This window comes from Ambystoma mexicanum, chromosome 5p (genome assembly GCF_040938575.1).
Source record: "Ambystoma mexicanum isolate Mex_15411 chromosome 5p, UKY_AmexF1_1, whole genome shotgun sequence".
Classification (NCBI taxonomy): Eukaryota; Metazoa; Chordata; class Amphibia; order Caudata; family Ambystomatidae; genus Ambystoma; species Ambystoma mexicanum.
Genome location: NC_090930.1, coordinates 715,437,599 through 715,450,239, shown reverse-complemented (window position 1 = coordinate 715,450,239; position 12,641 = coordinate 715,437,599). Strand labels below are relative to the sequence as shown.

General features: G+C 54.3%; 14 non-coding genes across 14 annotated transcripts; 5 read left to right on the top strand and 9 right to left on the bottom strand.

Annotated features, from left to right (window-relative positions):
• Nucleotides 1-27: 27 nt before the first annotated feature.
• Nucleotides 28-99, bottom strand: TRNAE-CUC (transfer RNA glutamic acid (anticodon CUC)). The gene has a single exon. It is a non-coding gene; the product is annotated as a tRNA-Glu (tRNA).
• Nucleotides 100-1,413: 1,314 nt separating this feature from the next.
• On the top strand, nt 1,414-1,496 carry TRNAL-UAA (transfer RNA leucine (anticodon UAA)). The gene has a single exon. It is a non-coding gene; the product is annotated as a tRNA-Leu (tRNA).
• A 904-nt stretch (nt 1,497-2,400) lies between these two features.
• On the bottom strand, nt 2,401-2,472 carry TRNAE-CUC (transfer RNA glutamic acid (anticodon CUC)). The gene has a single exon. It is a non-coding gene; the product is annotated as a tRNA-Glu (tRNA).
• A 340-nt stretch (nt 2,473-2,812) lies between these two features.
• TRNAE-CUC (transfer RNA glutamic acid (anticodon CUC)) lies at nt 2,813-2,884 on the bottom strand. Its single transcript has one exon. It is a non-coding gene; the product is annotated as a tRNA-Glu (tRNA).
• Nucleotides 2,885-3,778: 894 nt separating this feature from the next.
• Nucleotides 3,779-3,861, top strand: TRNAL-UAA (transfer RNA leucine (anticodon UAA)). Its single transcript has one exon. It is a non-coding gene; the product is annotated as a tRNA-Leu (tRNA).
• Nucleotides 3,862-4,765: 904 nt separating this feature from the next.
• TRNAE-CUC (transfer RNA glutamic acid (anticodon CUC)) lies at nt 4,766-4,837 on the bottom strand. Its single transcript has one exon. It is a non-coding gene; the product is annotated as a tRNA-Glu (tRNA).
• Nucleotides 4,838-5,177: 340 nt separating this feature from the next.
• Nucleotides 5,178-5,249, bottom strand: TRNAE-CUC (transfer RNA glutamic acid (anticodon CUC)). The gene has a single exon. It is a non-coding gene; the product is annotated as a tRNA-Glu (tRNA).
• Nucleotides 5,250-6,143: 894 nt separating this feature from the next.
• Nucleotides 6,144-6,226, top strand: TRNAL-UAA (transfer RNA leucine (anticodon UAA)). Its single transcript has one exon. It is a non-coding gene; the product is annotated as a tRNA-Leu (tRNA).
• Nucleotides 6,227-7,130: 904 nt separating this feature from the next.
• On the bottom strand, nt 7,131-7,202 carry TRNAE-CUC (transfer RNA glutamic acid (anticodon CUC)). Its single transcript has one exon. It is a non-coding gene; the product is annotated as a tRNA-Glu (tRNA).
• Nucleotides 7,203-8,497: 1,295 nt separating this feature from the next.
• On the top strand, nt 8,498-8,580 carry TRNAL-UAA (transfer RNA leucine (anticodon UAA)). The gene has a single exon. It is a non-coding gene; the product is annotated as a tRNA-Leu (tRNA).
• A 904-nt stretch (nt 8,581-9,484) lies between these two features.
• TRNAE-CUC (transfer RNA glutamic acid (anticodon CUC)) lies at nt 9,485-9,556 on the bottom strand. The gene has a single exon. It is a non-coding gene; the product is annotated as a tRNA-Glu (tRNA).
• Nucleotides 9,557-9,896: 340 nt separating this feature from the next.
• On the bottom strand, nt 9,897-9,968 carry TRNAE-CUC (transfer RNA glutamic acid (anticodon CUC)). Its single transcript has one exon. It is a non-coding gene; the product is annotated as a tRNA-Glu (tRNA).
• Nucleotides 9,969-10,862: 894 nt separating this feature from the next.
• Nucleotides 10,863-10,945, top strand: TRNAL-UAA (transfer RNA leucine (anticodon UAA)). Its single transcript has one exon. It is a non-coding gene; the product is annotated as a tRNA-Leu (tRNA).
• Nucleotides 10,946-12,249: 1,304 nt separating this feature from the next.
• On the bottom strand, nt 12,250-12,321 carry TRNAE-CUC (transfer RNA glutamic acid (anticodon CUC)). The gene has a single exon. It is a non-coding gene; the product is annotated as a tRNA-Glu (tRNA).
• Between the last annotated feature and the right edge of the window lie 320 nt (nt 12,322-12,641).

The window sequence follows — 12,641 nt, the reverse complement described above, 5'->3', positions numbered from 1 at the left end:
AAAAATGTCATTCAGTAAAAGCCTCTCTTCCCTGACCGGGAATCGAACCCGGGCCGCGGCGGTGAGAGCGCCGAATCCTAACCACTAGACCACCAGGGAGACCGCTGGACAGCTCGGGAAGGCCGGGCAGTGGTGTCCGAGTGCACAATGCCTGCAGGTGCCTCAAAGGCCAGTCCATTGGGGGACTGGGAAGAGAGGGGGAGGGCCGAGCAGATAGGTTCTCTCCAGCGGTGAAAAAGGAAGCTGCCTTTTTTGCGTCAAGTGCAGTCTTTCCGCAGCGACAGGAGAATGAATGGGACTCTGCCATAAACACGTTTTGCGTCGCGCTGAGGGCACTTCCTCCATTTTGTGCACGCAAATCTGCATCTGGGAGCAAGATTTCCGGTCGCCAGTTAACTGCATTGCTGTAAATAAAAATGTCAGTTGTTAAAAGAGCTCCTTCCCTGACCGGGAATCGAACCCAGGCCGTGGCAATGAGAGCTCCGAATCCTAACCACTAGACCACCAGGGACGGTGGGTGCACCCCGTTGCGTGTCGCTCAGATGGTGGCGTCCGAGTCCAAAGGCTGAGGGCCTCTGCTACAATGGGCACCAGTGCCTGCAGGTCTTCGGGGGCCGTTTCTGCTAATAAATAAATAAATAAATAAATAAAGAAATAAAGAAAGAAAGAAAGAAAGAAAACAAAAACACTTGTGATGGTCTGCGAAAAGGGGAGCTTAGAGATTGAAGACAGCATCACTTTGGGAACGTTTGCGCTTTCACTTCCAAGCGCTGATATTCCTGTCTTGCTCTCCTGAAAGGACAGCCTTCCTCGCTATGAGCTTTTGTGGGTCAGTGCTGAAGCTCCCCCTAGAGGCTGCCGCTGAAGATGCACACTCACAACTAACCCTCCTTAGGAGAACTGCTTCGTGGGAGAGCACGTTTATTAAAAGGCGGCAGGCCATGATTGCCTGCGAGACACAGCAGGGTTACCATGCAGAGTTCAAAGGGGGCTTTGCTTGTACAGCAAGTGCCGGAGGGCAAGAAGGGATGACATAGGAGCTGCCCTTTTTTCGGGCTCGCACACCAAGGCCTGCACCAGCCTTCGAGGCTCAGCCTGCCTCTGGACTGCCCTAGACCACCTTTACTCAAAGCACACACTCTGGTCGGGGACTCGAAGCCAGGCCCGTGGCAGTGAAAGCACCAAATCCTCACCACTAGGCCACCGGGGAAACGACTGCAGCACCCGGGAGGTTTCCGCAACCGTACTTGCAGTCAGCTGGAGGCTATTGTAATGCTGTTAAGTGAGAGACGTTTGCCGCTCGCAAGCCAATTCCATCCAACCTCCTGCAGGGGGCACTCTGGGCTGGTTTTCCACTTGTTCGCCTGCTGCTGAAACAGCAAAGATTCAATTCGAAGCCCTTTGCAGCAGCTCACCAGGATGGCCGAGTGGTTAAGGCGTTGGACTTAAGATCCAATGGACAAGTGTCTGCGTGGGTTCGAGCCCCACTCCTGGTACAGGTTTTTACTCTTCTTACCTAAATGCGGCAGCAGCTTCGCACAAGCCCTTTCCTGCTGTCTGTAGGCAGTGCCCCTACCTCAAAGCCCTGAGGCTTGAGTTCACCTGAAAAGAGCAACAAGGAATCGTTGCCCGTAGACTCTTTTCCTGGAAAACCTTTGCATTTTTGTACCATGTCCCTCGCATCCCAAGCTTAAGCCGCCAAAGTTGGCAGAGCTTGTGCAACCCCGCCAACAGCCCTACCACCCCAAAAGAAAATTGGGCAGGGATTCCCGCCTCCGCTTCCGAAACGGGCTTCCAAACGGGCGATGCCCTGACGGGTCAGCCAGTCACCGTCTAGGCCCGGTACACCCCTGTGAATAATAGAGCGTCCAACCTCAAATCAGGCTACAGGGCCCTTCAGCCCATAGAAGGAGAACCTGTCAACAAACGGGGCGAGGGCAATGCTCGGGCCCCTTGCGAAGCCTTTGCCAAGCTCCAAAGGCTGCACTTTCCCAGCAGACCACAGCTCTGTATGCAAATCAAGCAGCTACGACCCCTCCCTCCCCTGCTTTTCTCCTCCAAACCGGTACGCAACCATTTCTGCAGCCCTCTGCCCCAGGGTCCCGGGCAAGGTCTTGGTCTGATGAGGCTAGGGATGGTGGGCGAGCTCGGCTTTGGCAGGGCGACAGGACTAATATTTTCTCTACAGCTTTGGAAGAAAGAAAGCTTCCTTTTTGGGGCACAGGCCCACTTCTAGCGGCGACAGCTTCCGGTAAGGGACCATGCTGAAAAGATGCTTGGAGTTACCGCCAGGGGAGCCACGCCGCTATTGCCTGTGAGTGAAGCTACATTTGAAAGAAATATTTTTTGAGACGCAGTTGTTTGAATTTCTGTAAAAATGTCATTCAGTAAAAGCCTCTCTTCCCTGACCGGGAATCGAACCCGGGCCGCGGCGGTGAGAGCGCCGAATCCTAACCACTAGACCACCAGGGAGACCGCTGGACAGCTCGGGAAGGCCGGGCAGTGGTGTCCGAGTGCACAATGCCTGCAGGTGCCTCAAAGGCCAGTCCATTGGGGGACTGGGAAGAGAGGGGGAGGGCCGAGCAGATAGGTTCTCTCCAGCGGTGAAAAAGGAAGCTGCCTTTTTTGCGTCAAGGGCAGTCTTTCCGCAGCGACAGGAGAATGAATGGGACTCTGCCATAAACACGTTTTGCGTCGCGCTGAGGGCACTTCCTCCATTTTGTGCACGCAAATCTGCATCTGGGAGCAAGATTTCCGGTCGCCAGTTAACTGCATTGCTGTAAATAAAAATGTCAGTTGTTAAAAGAGCTCCTTCCCTGACCGGGAATCGAACCCGGGCCGCGGCGGTGAGAGCACCGAATCCTAACCACTAGACCACCAGGGACGGTGGGTGCACCCCGTTGCGTGTCGCTCAGATGGTGGCGTCCGAGTCCAAAGGCTGAGGGCCTCTGCTACAATGGGCACCAGTGCCTGCAGGTCTTCGGGGGCCGTTTCTGCTAATAAATAAAGAAATAAAGAAATAAAGAAAGAAAGAAAGAAAGAAAACAAAAACACTTGTGATGGTCTGCGAAAAGGGGAGCTTAGAGATTGAAGACAGCATCACTTTGGGAACGTTTGCGCTTTCACTTCCAAGCGCTGATATTCCTGTCTTGCTCTCCTGAAAGGACAGCCTTCCTCGCTATGAGCTTTTGTGGGTCAGTGCTGAAGCTCCCCCTAGAGGCTGCCGCTGAAGATGCACACTCACAACTAACCCTCCTTAGGAGAACTGCTTCGTGGGAGAGCACGTTTATTAAAAGGCGGCAGGCCATGATTGCCTGCGAGACACAGCAGGGTTACCATGCAGAGTTCAAAGGGGGCTTTGCTTGTACAGCAAGTGCCGGAGGGCAAGAAGGGATGACATAGGAGCTGCCCTTTTTTCGGGCTCGCACACCAAGGCCTGCACCAGCCTTCGAGGCTCAGCCTGCCTCTGGACTGCCCTAGACCACCTTTACTCAAAGCACACACTCTGGTCGGGGACTCGAAGCCAGGCCCGTGGCAGTGAAAGCACCAAATCCTCACCACTAGGCCACCGGGGAAACGACTGCAGCACCCGGGAGGTTTCCGCAACCGTACTTGCAGTCAGCTGGAGGCTATTGTAATGCTGTTAAGTGAGAGACGTTTGCCGCTCGCAAGCCAATTCCATCCAACCTCCTGCAGGGGGCACTCTGGGCTGGTTTTCCACTTGTTCGCCTGCTGCTGAAACAGCAAAGATTCAATTCGAAGCCCTTTGCAGCAGCTCACCAGGATGGCCGAGTGGTTAAGGCGTTGGACTTAAGATCCAATGGACAAGTGTCCGCGTGGGTTCGAGCCCCACTCCTGGTACAGGTTTTTACTCTTCTTACCTAAATGCGGCAGCAGCTTCGCACAAGCCCTTTCCTGCTGTCTGTAGGCAGTGCCCCTACCTCAAAGCCCTGAGGCTTGAGTTCACCTGAAAAGAGCAACAAGGAATTGTTGCCCGTAGACTCTTTTCCTGGAAAACCTTTGCATTTTTGTACCATGTCCCTCGCATCCCAAGCTTAAGCCGCCAAAGTTGGCAGAGCTTGTGCAACCCCGCCAACAGCCCTACCACCCCAAAAGAAAATTGGGCAGGGATTCCCGCCTCCGCTTCCGAAACGGGCTTCCAAACGGGCGATGCCCTGACGGGTCAGCCAGTCACCGTCTAGGCCCGGTACACCCCTGTGAATAATAGAGCGTCCAACCTCAAATCAGGCTACAGGGCCCTTCAGCCCATAGAAGGAGAACCTGTCAACAAACGGGGCGAGGGCAATGCTCGGGCCCCTTGCGAAGCCTTTGCCAAGCTCCAAAGGCTGCACTTTCCCAGCAGACCACAGCTCTGTATGCAAATCAAGCAGCTACGACCCCTCCCTCCCCTGCTTTTCTCCTCCAAACCGGTACGCAACCATTTCTGCAGCCCTCTGCCCCAGGGTCCCGGGCAAGGTCTTGGTCTGATGAGGCTAGGGATGGTGGGCGAGCTCGGCTTTGGCAGGGCGACAGGACTAATATTTTCTCTACAGCTTTGGAAGAAAGAAAGCTTCCTTTTTGGGGCACAGGCCCACTTCTAGCGGCGACAGCTTCCGGTAAGGGACCATGCTGAAAAGATGCTTGGAGTTACCGCCAGGGGAGCCACGCCGCTATTGCCTGTGAGTGAAGCTACATTTGAAAGAAATATTTTTTGAGACGCAGTTGTTTGAATTTCTGTAAAAATGTCATTCAGTAAAAGCCTCTCTTCCCTGACCGGGAATCGAACCCGGGCCGCGGCGGTGAGAGCGCCGAATCCTAACCACTAGACCACCAGGGAGACCGCTGGACAGCTCGGGAAGGCCGGGCAGTGGTGTCCGAGTGCACAATGCCTGCAGGTGCCTCAAAGGCCAGTCCATTGGGGGACTGGGAAGAGAGGGGGAGGGCCGAGCAGATAGGTTCTCTCCAGCGGTGAAAAAGGAAGCTGCCTTTTTTGCGTCAAGGGCAGTCTTTCCGCAGCGACAGGAGAATGAATGGGACTCTGCCATAAACACGTTTTGCGTCGCGCTGAGGGCACTTCCTCCATTTTGTGCACGCAAATCTGCATCTGGGAGCAAGATTTCCGGTCGCCAGTTAACTGCATTGCTGTAAATAAAAATGTCAGTTGTTAAAAGAGCTCCTTCCCTGACCGGGAATCGAACCCGGGCCGTGGCGGTGAGAGCGCCGAATCCTAACCACTAGACCACCAGGGACGGTGGGTGCACCCCGTTGCGTGTCGCTCAGATGGTGGCGTCCGAGTCCAAAGGCTGAGGGCCTCTGCTACAATGGGCACCAGTGCCTGCAGGTCTTCGGGGGCCGTTTCTGCTAATAAATAAATAAATAAAGAAATAAAGAAAGAAAGAAAGAAAGAAAACAAAAACACTTGTGATGGTCTGCGAAAAGGGGAGCTTAGAGATTGAAGACAGCATCACTTTGGGAACGTTTGCGCTTTCACTTCCAAGCGCTGATATTCCTGTCTTGCTCTCCTGAAAGGACAGCCTTCCTCGCTATGAGCTTTTGTGGGTCAGTGCTGAAGCTCCCCCTAGAGGCTGCCGCTGAAGATGCACACTCACAACTAACCCTCCTTAGGAGAACTGCTTCGTGGGAGAGCACGTTTATTAAAAGGCGGCAGGCCATGATTGCCTGCGAGACACAGCAGGGTTACCATGCAGAGTTCAAAGGGGGCTTTGCTTGTACAGCAAGTGCCGGAGGGCAAGAAGGGATGACATAGGAGCTGCCCTTTTTTCGGGCTCGCACACCAAGGCCTGCACCAGCCTTCGAGGCTCAGCCTGCCTCTGGACTGCCCTAGACCACCTTTACTCAAAGCACACACTCTGGTCGGGGACTCGAAGCCAGGCCCGTGGCAGTGAAAGCACCAAATCCTCACCACTAGGCCACCGGGGAAACGACTGCAGCACCCGGGAGGTTTCCGCAACCGTACTTGCAGTCAGCTGGAGGCTATTGTAATGCTGTTAAGTGAGAGACGTTTGCCGCTCGCAAGCCAATTCCATCCAACCTCCTGCAGGGGGCACTCTGGGCTGGTTTTCCACTTGTTCGCCTGCTGCTGAAACAGCAAAGATTCAATTCGAAGCCCTTTGCAGCAGCTCACCAGGATGGCCGAGTGGTTAAGGCGTTGGACTTAAGATCCAATGGACAAGTGTCCGCGTGGGTTCGAGCCCCACTCCTGGTACAGGTTTTTACTCTTCTTACCTAAATGCGGCAGCAGCTTCGCACAAGCCCTTTCCTGCTGTCTGTAGGCAGTGCCCCTACCTCAAAGCCCTGAGGCTTGAGTTCACCTGAAAAGAGCAACAAGGAATCGTTGCCCGTAGACTCTTTTCCTGGAAAACCTTTGCATTTTTGTACCATGTCCCTCGCATCCCAAGCTTAAGCCGCCAAAGTTGGCAGAGCTTGTGCAACCCCGCCAACAGCCCTACCACCCCAAAAGAAAATTGGGCAGGGATTCCCGCCTCCGCTTCCGAAACGGGCTTCCAAACGGGCGATGCCCTGACGGGTCAGCCAGTCACCGTCTAGGCCCGGTACACCCCTGTGAATAATAGAGCGTCCAACCTCAAATCAGGCTACAGGGCCCTTCAGCCCATAGAAGGAGAACCTGTCAACAAACGGGGCGAGGGCAATGCTCGGGCCCCTTGCGAAGCCTTTGCCAAGCTCCAAAGGCTGCACTTTCCCAGCAGACCACAGCTCTGTATGCAAATCAAGCAGCTACGACCCCTCCCTCCCCTGCTTTTCTCCTCCAAACCGGTACGCAACCATTTCTGCAGCCCTCTGCCCCAGGGTCCCGGGCAAGGTCTTGGTCTGATGAGGCTAGGGATGGTGGGCGAGCTCGGCTTTGGCAGGGCGACAGGACTAATATTTTCTCTACAGCTTTGGAAGAAAGAAAGCTTCCTTTTTGGGGCACAGGCCCACTTCTAGCGGCGACAGCTTCCGGTAAGGGACCATGCTGAAAAGATGCTTGGAGTTACCGCCAGGGGAGCCACGCCGCTATTGCCTGTGAGTGAAGCTACATTTGAAAGAAATATTTTTTGAGACGCAGTTGTTTGAATTTCTGTAAAAATGTCATTCAGTAAAAGCCTCTCTTCCCTGACCGGGAATCGAACCCGGGCCGCGGCGGTGAGAGCGCCGAATCCTAACCACTAGACCACCAGGGAGACCGCTGGACAGCTCGGGAAGGCCGGGCAGTGGTGTCCGAGTGCACAATGCCTGCAGGTGCCTCAAAGGCCAGTCCATTGGGGGACTGGGAAGAGAGGGGGAGGGCCGAGCAGATAGGTTCTCTCCAGCGGTGAAAAAGGAAGCTGCCTTTTTTGCGTCAAGTGCAGTCTTTCCGCAGCGACAGGAGAATGAATGGGACTCTGCCATAAACACGTTTTGCGTCGCGCTGAGGGCACTTCCTCCATTTTGTGCACGCAAATCTGCATCTGGGAGCAAGATTTCCGGTCGCCAGTTAACTGCATTGCTGTAAATAAAAATGTCAGTTGTTAAAAGAGCTCCTTCCCTGACCGGGAATCGAACCCGGGCCTAACCACTAGACCACCAGGGACGGTGGGTGCACCCCGTTGCGTGTCGCTCAGATGGTGGCGTCCGAGTCCAAAGGCTGAGGGCCTCTGCTACAATGGGCACCAGTGCCTGCAGGTCTTCGGGGGCCGTTTCTGCTAATAAATAAATAAATAAATAAATAAAGAAATAAAGAAAGAAAGAAAGAAAGAAAGAAAACAAAAACACTTGTGATGGTCTGCGAAAAGGGGAGCTTAGAGATTGAAGACAGCATCACTTTGGGAACGTTTGCGCTTTCACTTCCAAGCGCTGATATTCCTGTCTTGCTCTCCTGAAAGGACAGCCTTCCTCGCTATGAGCTTTTGTGGGTCAGTGCTGAAGCTCCCCCTAGAGGCTGCCGCTGAAGATGCACACTCACAACTAACCCTCCTTAGGAGAACTGCTTCGTGGGAGAGCACGTTTATTAAAAGGCGGCAGGCCATGATTGCCTGCGAGACACAGCAGGGTTACCATGCAGAGTTCAAAGGGGGCTTTGCTTGTACAGCAAGTGCCGGAGGGCAAGAAGGGATGACATAGGAGCTGCCCTTTTTTCGGGCTCGCACACCAAGGCCTGCACCAGCCTTCGAGGCTCAGCCTGCCTCTGGACTGCCCTAGACCACCTTTACTCAAAGCACACACTCTGGTCGGGGACTCGAAGCCAGGCCCGTGGCAGTGAAAGCACCAAATCCTCACCACTAGGCCACCGGGGAAACGACTGCAGCACCCGGGAGGTTTCCGCAACCGTACTTGCAGTCAGCTGGAGGCTATTGTAATGCTGTTAAGTGAGAGACGTTTGCCGCTCGCAAGCCAATTCCATCCAACCTCCTGCAGGGGGCACTCTGGGCTGGTTTTCCACTTGTTCGCCTGCTGCTGAAACAGCAAAGATTCAATTCGAAGCCCTTTGCAGCAGCTCACCAGGATGGCCGAGTGGTTAAGGCGTTGGACTTAAGATCCAATGGACAAGTGTCTGCGTGGGTTCGAGCCCCACTCCTGGTACAGGTTTTTACTCTTCTTACCTAAATGCGGCAGCAGCTTCGCACAAGCCCTTTCCTGCTGTCTGTAGGCAGTGCCCCTACCTCAAAGCCCTGAGGCTTGAGTTCACCTGAAAAGAGCAACAAGGAATCGTTGCCCGTAGACTCTTTTCCTGGAAAACCTTTGCATTTTTGTACCATGTCCCTCGCATCCCAAGCTTAAGCCGCCAAAGTTGGCAGAGCTTGTGCAACCCCGCCAACAGCCCTACCACCCCAAAAGAAAATTGGGCAGGGATTCCCGCCTCCGCTTCCGAAACGGGCTTCCAAACGGGCGATGCCCTGACGGGTCAGCCAGTCACCGTCTAGGCCCGGTACACCCCTGTGAATAATAGAGCGTCCAACCTCAAATCAGGCTACAGGGCCCTTCAGCCCATAGAAGGAGAACCTGTCAACAAACGGGGCGAGGGCAATGCTCGGGCCCCTTGCGAAGCCTTTGCCAAGCTCCAAAGGCTGCACTTTCCCAGCAGACCACAGCTCTGTATGCAAATCAAGCAGCTACGACCCCTCCCTCCCCTGCTTTTCTCCTCCAAACCGGTACGCAACCATTTCTGCAGCCCTCTGCCCCAGGGTCCCGGGCAAGGTCTTGGTCTGATGAGGCTAGGGATGGTGGGCGAGCTCGGCTTTGGCAGGGCGACAGGACTAATATTTTCTCTACAGCTTTGGAAGAAAGAAAGCTTCCTTTTTGGGGCACAGGCCCACTTCTAGCGGCGACAGCTTCCGGTAAGGGACCATGCTGAAAAGATGCTTGGAGTTACCGCCAGGGGAGCCACGCCGCTATTGCCTGTGAGTGAAGCTACATTTGAAAGAAATATTTTTTGAGACGCAGTTGTTTGAATTTCTGTAAAAATGTCATTCAGTAAAAGCCTCTCTTCCCTGACCGGGAATCGAACCCGGGCCGCGGCGGTGAGAGCGTCGAATCCTAACCACTAGACCACCAGGGAGACCGCTGGACAGCTCGGGAAGGCCGGGCAGTGGTGTCCGAGTGCACAATGCCTGCAGGTGCCTCAAAGGCCAGTCCATTGGGGGACTGGGAAGAGAGGGGGAGGGCCGTGCAGATAGGTTCTCTCCAGCGGTGAAAAAGGAAGCTGCCTTTTTTGCGTCAAGGGCAGTCTTTCCGCAGCGACAGGAGAATGAATGGGACTCTGCCATAAACACGTTTTGCGTCGCGCTGAGGGCACTTCCTCCATTTTGTGCACGCAAATCTGCATCTGGGAGCAAGATTTCCGGTCGCCAGTTAACTGCATTGCTGTAAATAAAAATGTCAGTTGTTAAAAGAGCTCCTTCCCTGACCGGGAATCGAACCCGGGCCGCGGCGGTGAGAGCGCCGAATCCTAACCACTAGACCACCAGGGACGGTGGGTGCACCCCGTTGCGTGTCGCTCAGATGGTGGCGTCCGAGTCCAAAGGCTGAGGGCCTCTGCTACAATGGGCACCAGTGCCTGCAGGTCTTCGGGGGCCGTTTCTGCTAATAAATAAATAAATAAAGAAATAAAGAAAGAAAGAAAGAAAGAAAACAAAAACACTTGTGATGGTCTGCGAAAAGGGGAGCTTAGAGATTGAAGACAGCATCACTTTGGGAACGTTTGCGCTTTCACTTCCAAGCGCTGATATTCCTGTCTTGCTCTCCTGAAAGGACAGCCTTCCTCGCTATGAGCTTTTGTGGGTCAGTGCTGAAGCTCCCCCTAGAGGCTGCCGCTGAAGATGCACACTCACAACTAACCCTCCTTAGGAGAACTGCTTCGTGGGAGAGCACGTTTATTAAAAGGCGGCAGGCCATGATTGCCTGCGAGACACAGCAGGGTTACCATGCAGAGTTCAAAGGGGGCTTTGCTTGTACAGCAAGTGCCGGAGGGCAAGAAGGGATGACATAGGAGCTGCCCTTTTTTCGGGCTCGCACACCAAGGCCTGCACCAGCCTTCGAGGCTCAGCCTGCCTCTGGACTGCCCTAGACCACCTTTACTCAAAGCACACACTCTGGTCGGGGACTCGAAGCCAGGCCCGTGGCAGTGAAAGCACCAAATCCTCACCACTAGGCCACCGGGGAAACGACTGCAGCACCCGGGAGGTTTCCGCAACCGTACTTGCAGTCAGCTGGAGGCTATTGTAATGCTGTTAAGTGAGAGACGTTTGCCGCTCGCAAGCCAATTCCATCCAACCTCCTGCAGGGGGCACTCTGGGCTGGTTTTCCACTTGTTCGCCTGCTGCTGAAACAGCAAAGATTCAATTCGAAGCCCTTTGCAGCAGCTCACCAGGATGGCCGAGTGGTTAAGGCGTTGGACTTAAGATCCAATGGACAAGTGTCCGCGTGGGTTCGAGCCCCACTCCTGGTACAGGTTTTTACTCTTCTTACCTAAATGCGGCAGCAGCTTCGCACAAGCCCTTTCCTGCTGTCTGTAGGCAGTGCCCCTACCTCAAAGCCCTGAGGCTTGAGTTCACCTGAAAAGAGCAACAAGGAATCGTTGCCCGTAGACTCTTTTCCTGGAAAACCTTTGCATTTTTGTACCATGTCCCTCGCATCCCAAGCTTAAGCCGCCAAAGTTGGCAGAGCTTGTGCAACCCCGCCAACAGCCCTACCACCCCAAAAGAAAATTGGGCAGGGATTCCCGCCTCCGCTTCCGAAACGGGCTTCCAAACGGGCGATGCCCTGACGGGTCAGCCAGTCACCGTCTAGGCCCGGTACACCCCTGTGAATAATAGAGCGTCCAACCTCAAATCAGGCTACAGGGCCCTTCAGCCCATAGAAGGAGAACCTGTCAACAAACGGGGCGAGGGCAATGCTCGGGCCCCTTGCGAAGCCTTTGCCAAGCTCCAAAGGCTGCACTTTCCCAGCAGACCACAGCTCTGTATGCAAATCAAGCAGCTACGACCCCTCCCTCCCCTGCTTTTCTCCTCCAAACCGGTACGCAACCATTTCTGCAGCCCTCTGCCCCAGGGTCCCGGGCAAGGTCTTGGTCTGATGAGGCTAGGGATGGTGGGCGAGCTCGGCTTTGGCAGGGCGACAGGACTAATATTTTCTCTACAGCTTTGGAAGAAAGAAAGCTTCCTTTTTGGGGCACAGGCCCACTTCTAGCGGCGACAGCTTCCGGTAAGGGACCATGCTGAAAAGATGCTTGGAGTTACCGCCAGGGGAGCCACGCCGCTATTGCCTGTGAGTGAAGCTACATTTGAAAGAAATATTTTTTGAGACGCAGTTGTTTGAATTTCTGTAAAAATGTCATTCAGTAAAAGCCTCTCTTCCCTGACCGGGAATCGAACCCGGGCCGCGGCGAATCCTAACCACTAGACCACCAGGGAGACCGCTGGACAGCTCGGGAAGGCCGGGCAGTGGTGTCCGAGTGCACAATGCCTGCAGGTGCCTCAAAGGCCAGTCCATTGGGGGACTGGGAAGAGAGGGGGAGGGCCGAGCAGATAGGTTCTCTCCAGCGGTGAAAAAGGAAGCTGCCTTTTTTGCGTCAAGGGCAGTCTTTCCGCAGCGACAGGAGAATGAATGGGACTCTGCCATAAACACGTTTTGCGTCGCGCTGAGGGCACTTCCTCCATTTTGTGCACGCAAATCTGCATCTGGGAGCAAGATTTCCGGTCGCCAGTTAACTGCATTGCTGTAAATAAAAATGTCAGTTGTTAAAAGAGCTCCTTCCCTGACCGGGAATCGAACCCGGGCCGCGGCGGTGAGAGCGCAGAATCCTAACCACTAGACCACCAGGGACGGTGGGTGCACCCCGTTGCGTGTCGCTCAGATGGTGGCGTCCGAGTCCAAAGGCTGAGGGCCTCTGCTACAATGGGCACCAGTGCCTGCAGGTCTTCGGGGGCCGTTTCTGCTAATAAATAAAGAAATAAAGAAATAAAGAAAGAAAGAAAGAAAGAAAACAAAAACACTTGTGATGGTCTGCGAAAAGGGGAGCTTAGAGATTGAAGACAGCATCACTTTGGGAACGTTTGCGCTTTCACTTCCAAGCGCTGATATTCCTGTCTTGCTCTCCTGAAAGGACAGCCTTCCTCGCTATGAGCTTTTGTGGGTCAGTGCTG